The following is a 13,681-nucleotide window of genomic DNA, read 5'->3' on the forward strand; positions in this document are numbered from 1 at the left end:
GCATGCTCAAAAAAAGTGACCATGGCCAATGAGTCGAGGTGATTGAGGGTTGTGGTAGATGGGACAAGACTCATAGAAGGGCTCTATGCATTTTAGATAAACTTTAGACAAAGCCATCTAGACGAGTAGCCATCCCATTCATGGATCACCTTCTGTTATTATGTTTATCTTCCATGAAGAATAGACACTAGTTGTGTTAGATTTGAAAGGAATTGTAGTGAAGGTCATCGATTCATTTCATGGCAGATCACCCCCACCCTATGCATCCTATTTGTCCTATTCCTGCATTGCCTAATAAGAACATGTGCAGATGCCATGCTAGTGCTATGTGTTTTTTCAATAAAATGTCCTTCAACATTATTCATTGTTTTTAAATCAATTTTTGAATGATTTTAATACTGCAGGTTGGACATGAGTTTGTATGTCAATGCTTAGCCCAATGGAGCCAGTTCAGTTTTAACCCCACGTCCATTTCTCTCCCTAGGTCAAATTTGTCACCATTATCTCTTGGGTTAGGCGAGTTGCTCCTCATTTTTGGCTTTGTCTCCTTTCATATTTGCGGTAGCTACTCTTCATCTTTAGCTTCTTCTAAATCTGTGCAGGTGACAAAGGTGTTCTCTGTGAAATAACTCCTTGCATCTTCCTCTTCATGGTACACTTTTTTGTTTTTTTCATGTCCCACCATGTCCTCGTGTTGTGAATTTTTTTAAAAAGGTGTAAAATCCCATTGAGCTCTTACATTGAACTATGCCCCACTCTTTCCATCACACACTTAAAATTTTCCCACTTGCTCTTTTTTATGCCAAGAATGTACTTTGTTTTTTATTAAATTCACAAACGAATTCTTCTTAGGGTGCTAGAAAGTCAATGCTTTTCCACATTAACACTAAAAGTGTAGGGGGTTAATATGCTTACACCCATATATATCTACAATTTTTACTTCGTGAATATACCTCAATAATCCAACGCAAAAAGGGTACAACATTGATAGAAAATTATCGAAGCTCTAGGATAATATATTGTTAGAGCCTCTAAAAAGACGAAAGTATTTGGAGATGTACTATGATAGAGGTAGCTTAGATAGGATATTAGCCTTTTTAAAAAAATAGTACTACCCGATTGTAGAGATATGGCTCATTTTGGGTTGTTCACCTCCAAAATTTTTATCAATAGTAGGCCCAATTGAGGCTCTTTTTCCAACCAATTAAGGACAATCTTTCTATCTATGCTCTCTTATTGGTCTTGATGGAAATTGCATAGGAGGAACTTATCATGTACCATACATGGTAAAAAATAATGAAATGTGCATGTCCCACCATACAAGTGTTGTCTAATCCTTATGAAACATTACAAGTATAAGGGAATATTTCATTTAAGTATGTTTCCAAACAAAGTTTCATGACCACCAAACACATAGAGGTATGGTATAAGCATACCGATAAAGAATATTGTTTTGGTAATTGTGCACCATGCATGGTTGAAAAATCAAAGAACGTGCATGTCCCACCATACAAGTCATGTACAATACTACTTATGAAACTTTGTGAGTATAACATATGACTTAATCTAAAGGTCTCTACAGATTGTCATGACCATTGGACACATAGAGTTATGGTATAAGCATATTGACGTACAATTTTTTAGTGTTTTTTTTAAAAGTAACTATGCACCATGCATGGTTGAAAATTAAAAAATGTACATGTCCCACTAGACAAGAAATGTTCAATCCTTATGAAAATTTCTGAGTATAAGCTTAGGGACTCACCCATTATAAGTTCCTTGCAAAATTTCATGACAATCTGGTACATGGAGATATGGTAGAAGCATATCAATGCATAATTTCTTGGTAGTTATGTACCATGCATAGGCGAAAAAATAAAATAAAAAAATATTGTACACAAGGAGAGATTTGGACACAAAAATATCCCTTTTGGTTAATGATTTAAACAAAATGCTAATTTTACTTTAAGGTATTCACCAATGGGGCATGAATTTTCCCGTTGTTGTGGCATGTACCTGTGCTTGTTGTGAGCATTCCATCTTGGCATCGGGGGTCCTTTGCACTCATGACAAAAGTAGTAGATCTATGATGCTTCAACTTCCAAGATACAATGCATCTTACAATACTTGTCCTTCACAATATTACAATACATGTCCATATTCTTTAGATAGAAGATGACATTATGCTTGATCTATAAACTTACTATGCTATCTAACACGTCCAAGAATGCATTTCAATGGTTGGCCACCACCTCCTAGGTCTTTTGTGCTTTGACGATTCACACCCCTTTGGAGCTCATCCATGCTTGCTAGGTGTTGATAGGTTTCCTAACACTAGAATAAAGAGTCCTTTATGTTCCTCCATGGCCTTTCCTAAATAGTTTAGGAAAAAATTTCAAGCACCATATTAAGAAGCCATCTAAGAGCATCTAAGTAGCCTTGGAAGGAATGTGCCAACTTTGTACCCACAAAGTACAATTCATGTGGTCCCATTATGGTTGTCCTGGTCTTCATGTCAATAAGGTATCTTTTATAAGGGGCTATTGATAATCTAGAATCAAATCAAATGGAAGAGAAGGATGAATAGGAGCCAAATCACTAGAGAGAATTGGATGATAGATACTATGGCTTCAAAAATTTGAGTCTTGACATTGACGACTAGGTAAGGAAAGAGGCCACGGGGTAGATGAAGAAGGTAGGCACTGCTAGAAACTTGGTTGAGAATTTTGAAAGGTCCATATTTGAGGGCTTGGATATTTACATGAGGGAAAATTTTTCAATAAGTTCTTCCTCTGATTAATGGGGAGAAAGAGGACCCTCTCCATAATCAACCCTCTTATGGATAAGTTCTTCCTCAAATTAATGGAGGAAGAGGATGCTCTCCATTCTCAACCCCCTTATGGATGAGTTCATCCATGGGATTCGAATATCATATGTCTACATCCATCATAAACCCCTTATGGATGAGTTCATCCATGGGATTCATTTATCATAAGTCTACATCCATGGTGGAGGTTGCTCTATCTTTTGTGACCATTAAATGGAATGGATAGGCCCATTAAGAGAGATGCCACATGGTGCAAGGAGGAATTCCAAAGTGCAAGAAAGAAAGCCTTAGTGAAAGACAAAAGTCCTATGGGCATTATAGGATCCTTAGATGGTTGAGGGCCATCATGTTCCACTGTTGTGAGCCATTGGATGTACATATCATCCAAGGGTCGCAAATGGCTATTGTAGGTCTAGTCCAACTTTGGATTATGATGAATGAGTACACATAGTAACAAGCACATACCTGTAGGAAGCAGAGTCACCACTAATAAAGCATGTGTAGCCACATTTGATAGCGATTAGATGGGATTTTTTGGGGTATTATAGGTGCCTAGTTGGACATTCTTTCCTCTACGCGAGAGTGAATTATAGTGATTTTATGAATTCCCATTTCCTATCATCCAACGTCATTCTTTAGGTCATCTTTTTCATTTAGTTGAAACTTGGTAATTCATCAAAAGCACTTCCATTTAAAGTGCAAACAACAGCGGTGCTAGGGGACATCCTTGCCCTTCATTGTTAATAACTAAGCATTGTTATATCTCATTAACAATCCAAGGACAATTGGTATGTTGGATGATCTTGCAAGAGTTTAACTTCCAAGTTCCACAAGCTTGGAAAATCCCACATCAAGGAACACACCCTATCTTGACTCACATCACATAGACATCATCAAGGAGTCTCCACTGAGTTTTTAAATGCACAAGTGTTTGCAATAAACATTCTTGAGTCTAAATATGATGAGATATTGCAGTACATGCCCTTGATAACGTTTCTTTGAAGGTATGCCTTGGACTTTAATGGCACCTAGCCTTATGAGCCTGGCAATGTGTTCTACACAACTCAATAAAGTAGGCACAAATGGAGTACTCCATTAGTGGCATTGCCCGATGAGCGAGATATAATATTGGCAAAGGTGCATGGAGCATTTGTTAAAGGCCAATTCGAGCTTATAGCAAGAAAGGTGTACAAGCCGGGTTGTAGTGGAGTGCTTATTCCGAGACCTCTTTCACTTTGTACCGAGTGTAGTGTATGCCAAAGAATGGGAATACCCTTGCCTCAAAAGCACATGCCTCTATAGCCATGCTTACCTTAGGAGGCTTTCTAGAGATGGGGCCTCCACTTCATGGGAGTCAAGACCTCTTAACAACCAAATGGCAAAATGTGCCCAAAACAAACCCATCATTGTGGCAAGTAACTATGCCACCAAATGGGTAGAGGTCAAGGTGTGAAGGGACACCTCAGCCTAAAATACTGCCAGGTTCGTATACAAAAACGTCATCTGTAGATATAGGTGCTTGATTGGTTTGCTAGCGAGAATTTTCATGTACACGTTTGTAGGACTACATAGTTTTTTATCTATGCGTATGTCTATTTTGAAAACAAGAAACAAAAAAGTGCAAACTTCATGATCATTCAACCACTTCTAGGCTGAATCCACTAATACGGTGTATAATTCTATTCTCACAACGGCAAGTGAAAAGGGATCGGGATGTCAAATTGCATGTCTCTTCTGCATGGACTAGGGTTTGGAAGCCGTTGTGCCCTTAGAGTTTTTTATCAGAGTGGTAGGCAAGGAAAGCGGAGGCCATTCCACAATCCCTAGAAATATAGGAAAACGATGCTGGGAGAGGAAATATGATGGGTCGCTTTGTAAAGCACCCAAAACATTTGCGCTTTGCCAAAGGCTCAGCACGGCCTAGAATTGAGAGCTAATTTTTAAGCTCTTCCATATATAGCCGGCCTCTTTCTGTGCCTACATCCTTCCCTTCCTAGAAAAGCGCAATTGATTAGTCAAGTCCATCGTACAGGCTGATGCTTGCATCCTCATAAGTATACACACCTCTGGATGAGGCAATAAGCCCATTCTTTAAATTTCTTTTTGAATACATTGGGTTGAAGACAAGCATGGCATTATCTCCGAGGCCTTTGTGGCCAAGACGATGGTGTGGCAGAATCGGGAAGCATGGTCGACTAGGCAACAAACGTCTCGATGCAACTCTGAGGGTGTACAAGGGGCAAACCCATTGCAAGAGTAGAGCACATCTCTGTATCCTCTAGACTCGCCCAAGTCCCATTCAAAAATTTGAAGAGCATAAATTTCGGGTGAAGACAAAACTTATTAACACTATATATACTAAATCGGTATATCAATGTTCAAACGAGCCAGTGTAGCTCTGGCTTTAAAGCCTACTTCCACTTGAAAGAACGTCGTGGATTCTAACGTGGGTTCTAAACCTGCCACCGAACCAAGAATTTTGGTGTTTGCCTCTCGCAAGAGGCGACTGTCTTGCTTGGTGCCCTTATACTTTATCATAATCCCCTACCTATGTTGCTTTGCTCACTTAGATTTTATCATAATCCCTTTCTCAGAGATCAATTGGTTCTTCCTAGAATAAGTGCAAAACTCACTTTAGACTCCTTCTGGACACTCCACATCCACTTTTGTTCCCAATTCATGGTTAAGCTTAAGCCTATTAGTTTTTCAATACTTTATAACTTTCCAAAGGAACATATTGCATTTGGTCAACTTAGTGCCTTTGACCCTTTAACTAGGAGGTCCTTCTTGTTAGGTTATATGTGAGAACCCTACCAAGAGGTACTTTATCCTAGGCACCAATATAAAGACCCATCTAAAGATGCAAACTGTACTAGTAGGAGGGATTGTCTAGAGCATCCTAGGCACAAATATAAAGATCCAAAGAAAGCTCCATCACTGGTACTTTATTAAGTAGGAGAAGGGATTGTCTTGAGTATCCTAGGCACCAATAGACCCATATAAAGATGCAAAGTGTATTCTTTTGTTGACCACATGACAAAAATATATAATCCACTTCCCTCCATATTTATTAATAAATAACTTCCATATGAAATTATTGATGGAGTAACTCCCTCTTGCCAAATCTTCATGTAGCTCCTATGCCAACTTGTTGTGTGCCATCCCTCAATTGTGGAAAGGGTTACCGTATATAAGTCTTACACATGGATTAGCTTGATATTATGAGAGAGGAAGTTGAATTTGGCCTCTTGAACTTATTGCTCTACTTCTTCATGTTTGTTAGCACTACCCTGCAGGTAGTTGTCTCCTTACACTTTTCTTAAAAAGTGTCCCTCCAGCTATTTTACACTTTGTATTCTAAGTGACATCTCTCACACACATGCGCGCGCACACGCGCACACACACACACACACACACACACACACGCGCGCACGCACGCACGCACACGCACATGCACACGCACACGCACACGCACACGCACATGCACATGCACATGCATACGCACATGCACATGCACACACACACAAGAGCTTGGTAGCACTCTGCTTGTTCTATTGCTCTCATTCTCCTAGTTTGTGCACAAACTCTCCGTATGCATGGGCCTCTTCACTACCTTACTTTGTGTCCTTTACTTCAATCCTTGATTGCTGTCTTGAAGGTTATGGCTCTTGGTAGTATTGTTAATTCCTCCTCTCTCACATTGTACCAATAGTGTTGCTCTTCTGTGCAGCCACTCATCACTGATTACGATTACAAAATGTTCTACTGTATAAGACGTGCTCAAGAGACTTCCTACAACACCTAAGTGTTATGACTTTGTTTAGGTAATACTGAAGTGTATGTTTACTATAAACTTGGCCACAAATTGTAGTAGATGCTCATGGACTCTGTAAAGGGCCTACTGCAAGACCCTTTTAAATTCTGACCACTGTATGCATTTATGGAGTGCCCTAGTTACACACCTAGTTACATATATAGTTGCATTTAGTTGCCCTATGGCTCACAATATTTCTAACCTATGTAGTCATATATATATATATGTATGTATATATATATATATGTATGTATATATATATATATATATATGTATATATATATATATATGTGTGTGTGTGTATATATATATATATATGTGTGTGTGTGTGTGTATATATATATATATATGTGTGTATATATATATATATATATATATAGTTACTTAGATATTTTTGTTAAAGAACCCCTTTTTTAAATTATGGTGGATTGCAATAGTTTATGCTTAAGTATAGAGGAAAATATATATACTTTTGGTCCTGCTTCTTTATTTGAAAAAAAAATTTACAATTATTTTACTCCTTCTTGTGCCCTATCTTTGGCCTTTTTTGTGTCTTTAGGATTTACTATCCCACTCAACATGGTGTGTTGATTGCCACCCATATTGGATCTTTTAGTTTTGTACTTTACGTTATTACTTTGCTAAAACTTATAACTTTCCTTTAGTCTTTTTTGACTTTCTTTTCTTTTTTTCAAACCTTGTTAATTCATTTGAGAAAGCCTTTTTAACTTATTTCATGTATTCATTTAGTTGCTTAGTGCTAACCATTTTATATTCCACCCTAAGTATAAATTTATGATTATGGTTTACATCCCATCTTGTTAAAGAAAGTATTTGGCCTTTAATTGCCAGTCAAGGGTCGTAGATGCTCTCCCTTCTTTAGTTAGTAATATTTTTCTCATAAAGGGTTATTAAGTTCCCTTATGGATATTTATTTTATTTTTTGTAAAAAAATTTTCTAAGCACATTAACCCTGTAATTGATTTATTTAAAGTTTAATTTATGTGCTCTCTCTTTCTCTCTCTAAAAATCCCTTTTAAATTGTTGATTCATAAAATATGGCTTTTTAGGATGTGGACTACCCCCCTCCCTATGGAAAAAATGCCCTTCTCTCTCTTTCTTAAAACTTTTTAAATTGTCCTTAGGAGTTTATGCATTTGTTTTCTATAATCCTAAATGATAGTTCTTGTTCCTAGGTAAAGCAATAACAAGCTAGGGAATAGAGGCATTACCTATCTACCCAAAGTCAACCTCATTGTTCTAACCAACTGGTTGTTTTAGATGTTGGTAGGTAAGTAGACCCTGACCTCAGAGCCTGGACTACCTGACGGATTCAACACTTTTGTATTGATTCTTTACTTAAGTTTGCAAACTCAATATAAAGAAAAATTCTATTGCCAAGCCTCGTGCTTTTCATACCAAATTTTTAGATTGCAATATTGTCAAAAGTTACTTCAATTTAGTTTTCTTAAAGAATTTCAATCCATTTCTCATATGTAGCTTTTTATAGTTATCCAAATGATTGAATTGATTGTATGGATGGGATTATTAAATCTACACACACACACACACACACACACACACACACACACACACACACACACACACACACACACACACACACACACACACACACACACACACACACACACACACACACACACACACACACACACACACATGCACGCACGCACGCAGGCACACACACACACACACACACACACACACACATGGACTACATTGATTAGAGGGAGTGGTAAAAGGGGATCTCTGAAGCCTGTTTTGAAGGTGCAATAGTGCACATCAAAAGCGGGCTCGTGAGAGCCCTATTTTGAGTTCAAGGAACCCTGTTTGAGGCTACTTTGAGCCCATAACTTGGGACTACATTAATCAAATGGGCTAGAGAAAGGGGGTCTTTGAAGCCCATTTTGGATGTGTGCTAGTGCACATAAAAAAGGGCCTCCTGACAGCCTCATTTTGACGCCACTTTGAGGCTAGGGAATCCAATTTTGGGCCACTTTGAGCTCTGATCTTGGTGGCTACATTGATCAAAGGGGATCACAAAAGGGGGCTCTCTGAAGCCCATTTTGGATGTGTGCTAGCACACATAAAAAAGGGAGTCCCAAGAGCCTCAATTCGAGGCTACTTCGAGTTGAGGGGACCCCATTTTGAGACCACTTTGAGCCCTGAACCTAGTGGCTACATTGATCAGAAAAAAGGCTTTATGTGTGTGTGTGTGTGTAAGTACGTACGTACCTACGTACATATGTATCTATGTATGTATAGCTTGACCACTTGAGTTCGAGTCTAAGGTCTTAGTATATAGAAATTGCTAGCGGATTGTAATTGGTTCTTTTGTGCTAGCTCTAGTATTGTTTTCCTACATAAAGGATAGAAGGATTGAGTGGAGCTGTTATTTCTCATAGAGACTTGTGTCTCAAGCCGAGGCAAAGTGTTGGTCCTATTTTTTAGAGATTGTTGGGAAGCTTAGGGAATTGAGATGGAGGATGATGGTGATGAAGATAGAGGGGGTGGTGATTTTGAGGTTGACGTTTAGTTTGGTCACCCTCACCTCTCAACTCCCATTAGTCCTCTAGACATTCCTTTCCATGTGCATATGTCGCTTGATCTATTGATTGAGCTCCCGCAAGCCTTTTTGGATCCTGTGCCTTTTTGTTTGATAGAAGACATCAAGTTTGTAGATGAACTTTGCTTTCCTGGTTTGTCACCAAGCCATCCAGAAGAACGCTCTACCCTCCCACCAAGACATTGAGCTTTGGCTAGTATCCGAGGAGGTCGAGGAGGAAGATGAGGAGGGGTTGTGTGCCCCTCTTACACGCATGTAGCTCAAAAACCATGAGGGGGCTTCTTTAGCTTCCCCCTAGGAATGCATCTTGCTCTTAGCACTGTTGACACAGATGGGTCTCTGGCCGCAGGAGATATACACAAAGCCCCAGCCGCCCAATGTAGATATGAGCATGGAGACTCTGGTGAAGACCGAGTATTCACAAGAGCCCCTAGAAAGATAGTTGGGGTTATCCAACCAGCCAAGCGGTGCATGGAAGGGAGGCGTGACATCTTCAAACCCGCTTCTACCAGTGAAGGAGAAACCAAGCATGGAGATAAAGTTGGAGCCCTGGAGGACATGCAAATTATAATAGAGCCAGACCTCCCACGATCAGTGAATATACTCCAAGAAAAGACGGATGAACAAATAACAACTATCCTAAGCAGACTCTGAGTGAGCCGGGGCTCTTTGTGCCCAGCAAGGAGAAATTGAAGGTGTCACACCACCAACAATCTTGGAATCCGGACATGCTACACAACAAGATGCTGGTAGAGCACAACAGCTTGATGGAGAGGGTGAAGGTACTAGAATAGGTAAAACAATAATGGCCTTCTTAGATGACACACAGTTGCATGACTCTATGCTGTGGTTATGCATGCATGCTCTAGTTGGCTTTTTGCCTAATGTTAGACCCCCATTAGCCTTTGTAGAGTCCTGGAAAAGAACAAACTGGGTCGAAAAGGGTATGAATGTTCTAAATGTGAGGTTTTGAAAGAAGGGCTTCTTTGTCTTTCTATTTTCTGAGATGGCTATAAAAGCCATGCAACATGGTCTTTGGACCATTAGGAATCAAACCCTATATCTAGAGTGGTGGACTAAGGAATTCTCCCCCGATGCCCCTAGATCTACTAGAATTCTTGTGTGGGTAGAACTTCCTGACTTATCCCTGGATCTATGCAATCAACTTCCCTTTCTCTGTTGTGGCTTGGGGTGCTGGGAGTAGAACAAGAAAATTTCATTAATCCCAGAGGTAATCCTCATATTTTCATTAAGATGGATATAGCTGAGGAGATGCCCAAGACTCTTATCATTCTTAATAGAAATGGTAGCATATATAGGGAGCAGCCTTTGACTTATAAGAACCTTCCCCATTCTCGCTTTTTGTGTGGTCTTTCCACTCACATGGTCAAAAATTATCCCTTGAAGAGGGGCAAGACCAAAGAGACTGAGCTCCCTATGGTCAAGCAAACTACCCCTGTTGAAAGGTGGGTTCTTAAAAATCAAGCACCTCCACTAAACAATCAGCATGAGTGGAAAAGACAAGGGTGCTAGTGTTCCAAATTCAACAAACAAGAATCCTTTTGAACCTCTCAGAGATAAAGAAGATGCCATTGAAAATAGCAGCAGAATTAGTCAAGAGGACAATATGGTGATAGAAGCTGGGTAGTCAAAAGAAGTTGAAGAGGATGTCAACAGAGAGGATGCTATGGAAGAGATAGAAGAGAGTGAAGAGGAATTAGAAGAAGATCAATTAAAGGGTACTCCTGTCAACACAATTAGTCAAGATGACTCTAGCCAAGGTAAGGCCTTCACTGTTTTTCAACACAAGAGGAGACAATCCAAAGCTACCACTGTCCAAGTTAACAACCCCAACCCCAGGGCTAAAAAGGGGCAGAAGAAGCATGTCAGATAAAGCTTTTACCTTCTTGACTCTTAATGTTAGAGGGTTAATGGACCCTGGTAGGAGTGAGGAACTAGCTTTTTGGTTGAGAGCTAATTCTCTATCACCTCTCTTTCTAGCTTTACTAGAAGTCAAGGCTGTGGGAATCTTCTAGAGGCTAGATTGAAAGCCATAGATAAAACAAGAGTTTGGTTTTATACTTCACATATGGAGGGTAAAGGTGGGATAGCCATTGGAGTCCTATCTCACTATAATGATGGTATCACTCAAGTCATTATAGATGATTACAACAGATGGGTAATGCTTAAATGTCTCATTAAGAAAATTAAGTTTTTTAGTAATTTATCTCTATGCCCCTAATTCAGTAGTGGAGAGAAAAGGATTATGGGAATCTGTACAATGTGCAGATGGTAATTGTTTTACCATGGGAGATTTGAATATGGTGGAATGCAAGACAGACAGATTTGAATATGGTGGAATGCAAGAGGTAGAAGCAGATCAGATTAAATGACTCCAGGATTTATTTTAGAGATTGGTGGGTAGGGAGGATAGTGTTCTACATCTACAGAAGAAAATATCTAGTTTATACAACATTTTTAGAAATTGCTTTCTACTGCAGTTACTCCAAATGAGGACACCCAGAGACCTACACAATTATACCAGATTATAAGGAAGAAGGCTCTCAAGTATTTTGAGAAAACATGCATGCCTCAGGATCTATGGAGCGCTCTAAGGTGGATGGAACCTATGTGGAAACATGATGAAGAGAGTGCTCATGACATGTACCTCAAGTCAATTAGGTTCCAAGATAGATTAACTTGGACTCATAAACAGAATCTTGAGTGTATGTGTATATCAACAATACTGTTAGATCTATCAATACTCCACTCTCGTGTAACTATGCGAGAACTAGCTAACTCTACTTGTAAGCCCCCCATATGAGGAGAAGGCATTTGAGTAGCTCGATTATCCAGTAGGTCCTAGTTTGGACACCGGATGGGGGCCATGTGTGGCATGATGGCTGGATGGCTTCAGATATAGCTGGCACACTGCCAACTAGGCTACATGCAAGTGTGGGAAGGCATCCCATGACTGACCACATTGAGGGTAGACGGAGCATTTCCCGGGGCAGCCCACACTCTCGGGTTGCGGGGCCCATTTGGAGCCCTAGATGATCCCGGATCGCTCTAGGCGGAACGAACTCCATAGGTCAGTTGCTCTATTTTTGCACACCGATTCTATCGTGTGGTCGGTGGCGACCCCCAGTCGGCCGGTTTGGGCGGACTGGGTCGGTCACCCAATTGGGTCTAACCGACTCTACGATTGGTGGCTATATAAGACCAAGCCCATGAAGCCCATTTCATCACTGGCTACAGCAACCCTGATTCCTTAGCATCCAGCCTCCGTCCTCTACTGTTTCCAAATCGCCATCGAAGCTTCTTTCATAGGAGTGCACGGTTGGGAGGCAGCGCCATCTATTGTATCAGTTCTATAGTAATCAAATTTTTGATTCTCCATTTCTCTCTTGCGTACGAGATCCTATTATCTGTTGAGCACATACGTTGTATTGTTTTCTTACATGGTATCAGAGCCTAGACTCTAGCAAGAAGATTTGGTAGTGTGTTTCTATTTGCGAGCAGATTGTGAGAGATGACCCAGTCCACAAGACTGTCACCGTTCGGCGAAAGCGAAAAGTTGGATGGCACTAACTATCCACTCTGGAAGTTCAAGATGAAGACCATCCTAAGCACATACGAGCTTTGGGATATTGCTACTGGGGTGGACATGAAGCCGCCGAATCCGGCCAATGTAGGACAATAGATAGTACCAACTGCGGATGAGATTCTCACGTGGACAAGAAGAAATGCAGATGCGCTATGTTCTATTATCTGCAATGTAAGTGATTCCGTCATGGCATTAATTCAACATGTCACCACCTCAGAGGAGGCATGGATGGTCTTGAAAAATCAGTATGAGACCACGAATCAGACGCGGATTCAAAATCTGGAGACAACTTGTAAATGAGAAACTGTCTGAGTCTGAAGCGACAGAGAAGTTCATCACCAGGGTGAAGAATCTGCGCGATTAGATGACTGCGATTGGCATCACCATCACCAGCGAGAATCTAGCACGAAGGTGCATACGGATTCTCCCACCAAAGTACAATGGTCTTGTTACGGCACTGAATACGCAAAACAGAAATCCACCCCTCAACAGAGGATTTCAACGCGATGCTTCTGGAGGAGGAGATGCATCAAAAGATGAGGATTGGAGAAGATTCGGATTTTTATGCTAGATCAAAGAAAGGTAAGGGTAAGGACTCTGGTAACCCATCTTCTTCTGATGATAAAAAGAGAAAGAAGAAGATCAAGTGTTTCTTTTGCAACAAGGCAGGGCACAAGCAGAATGAGTGCCAAAAGAAGATTGTAGATGAGAAGAACGGAGTAAAGAAAGAGTCCAGCAACAGTGCGCAGGCAGTACCAGTAGAGCTGTGTTCGTAGCAATTGAGGAGATTTGCACGGAGGCAGTTCATGTACCTGCGGATGAACCTTGGATTATTGACAATGGTGC

Source organism: Dipteris shenzhenensis, chromosome 3 (assembly GCF_047967505.1).
Source record: "Dipteris shenzhenensis isolate YYH24624 ecotype China chromosome 3, Dip_SZ_1.0, whole genome shotgun sequence".
NCBI lineage: Eukaryota > Viridiplantae > Streptophyta > Polypodiopsida > Gleicheniales > Dipteridaceae > Dipteris > Dipteris shenzhenensis.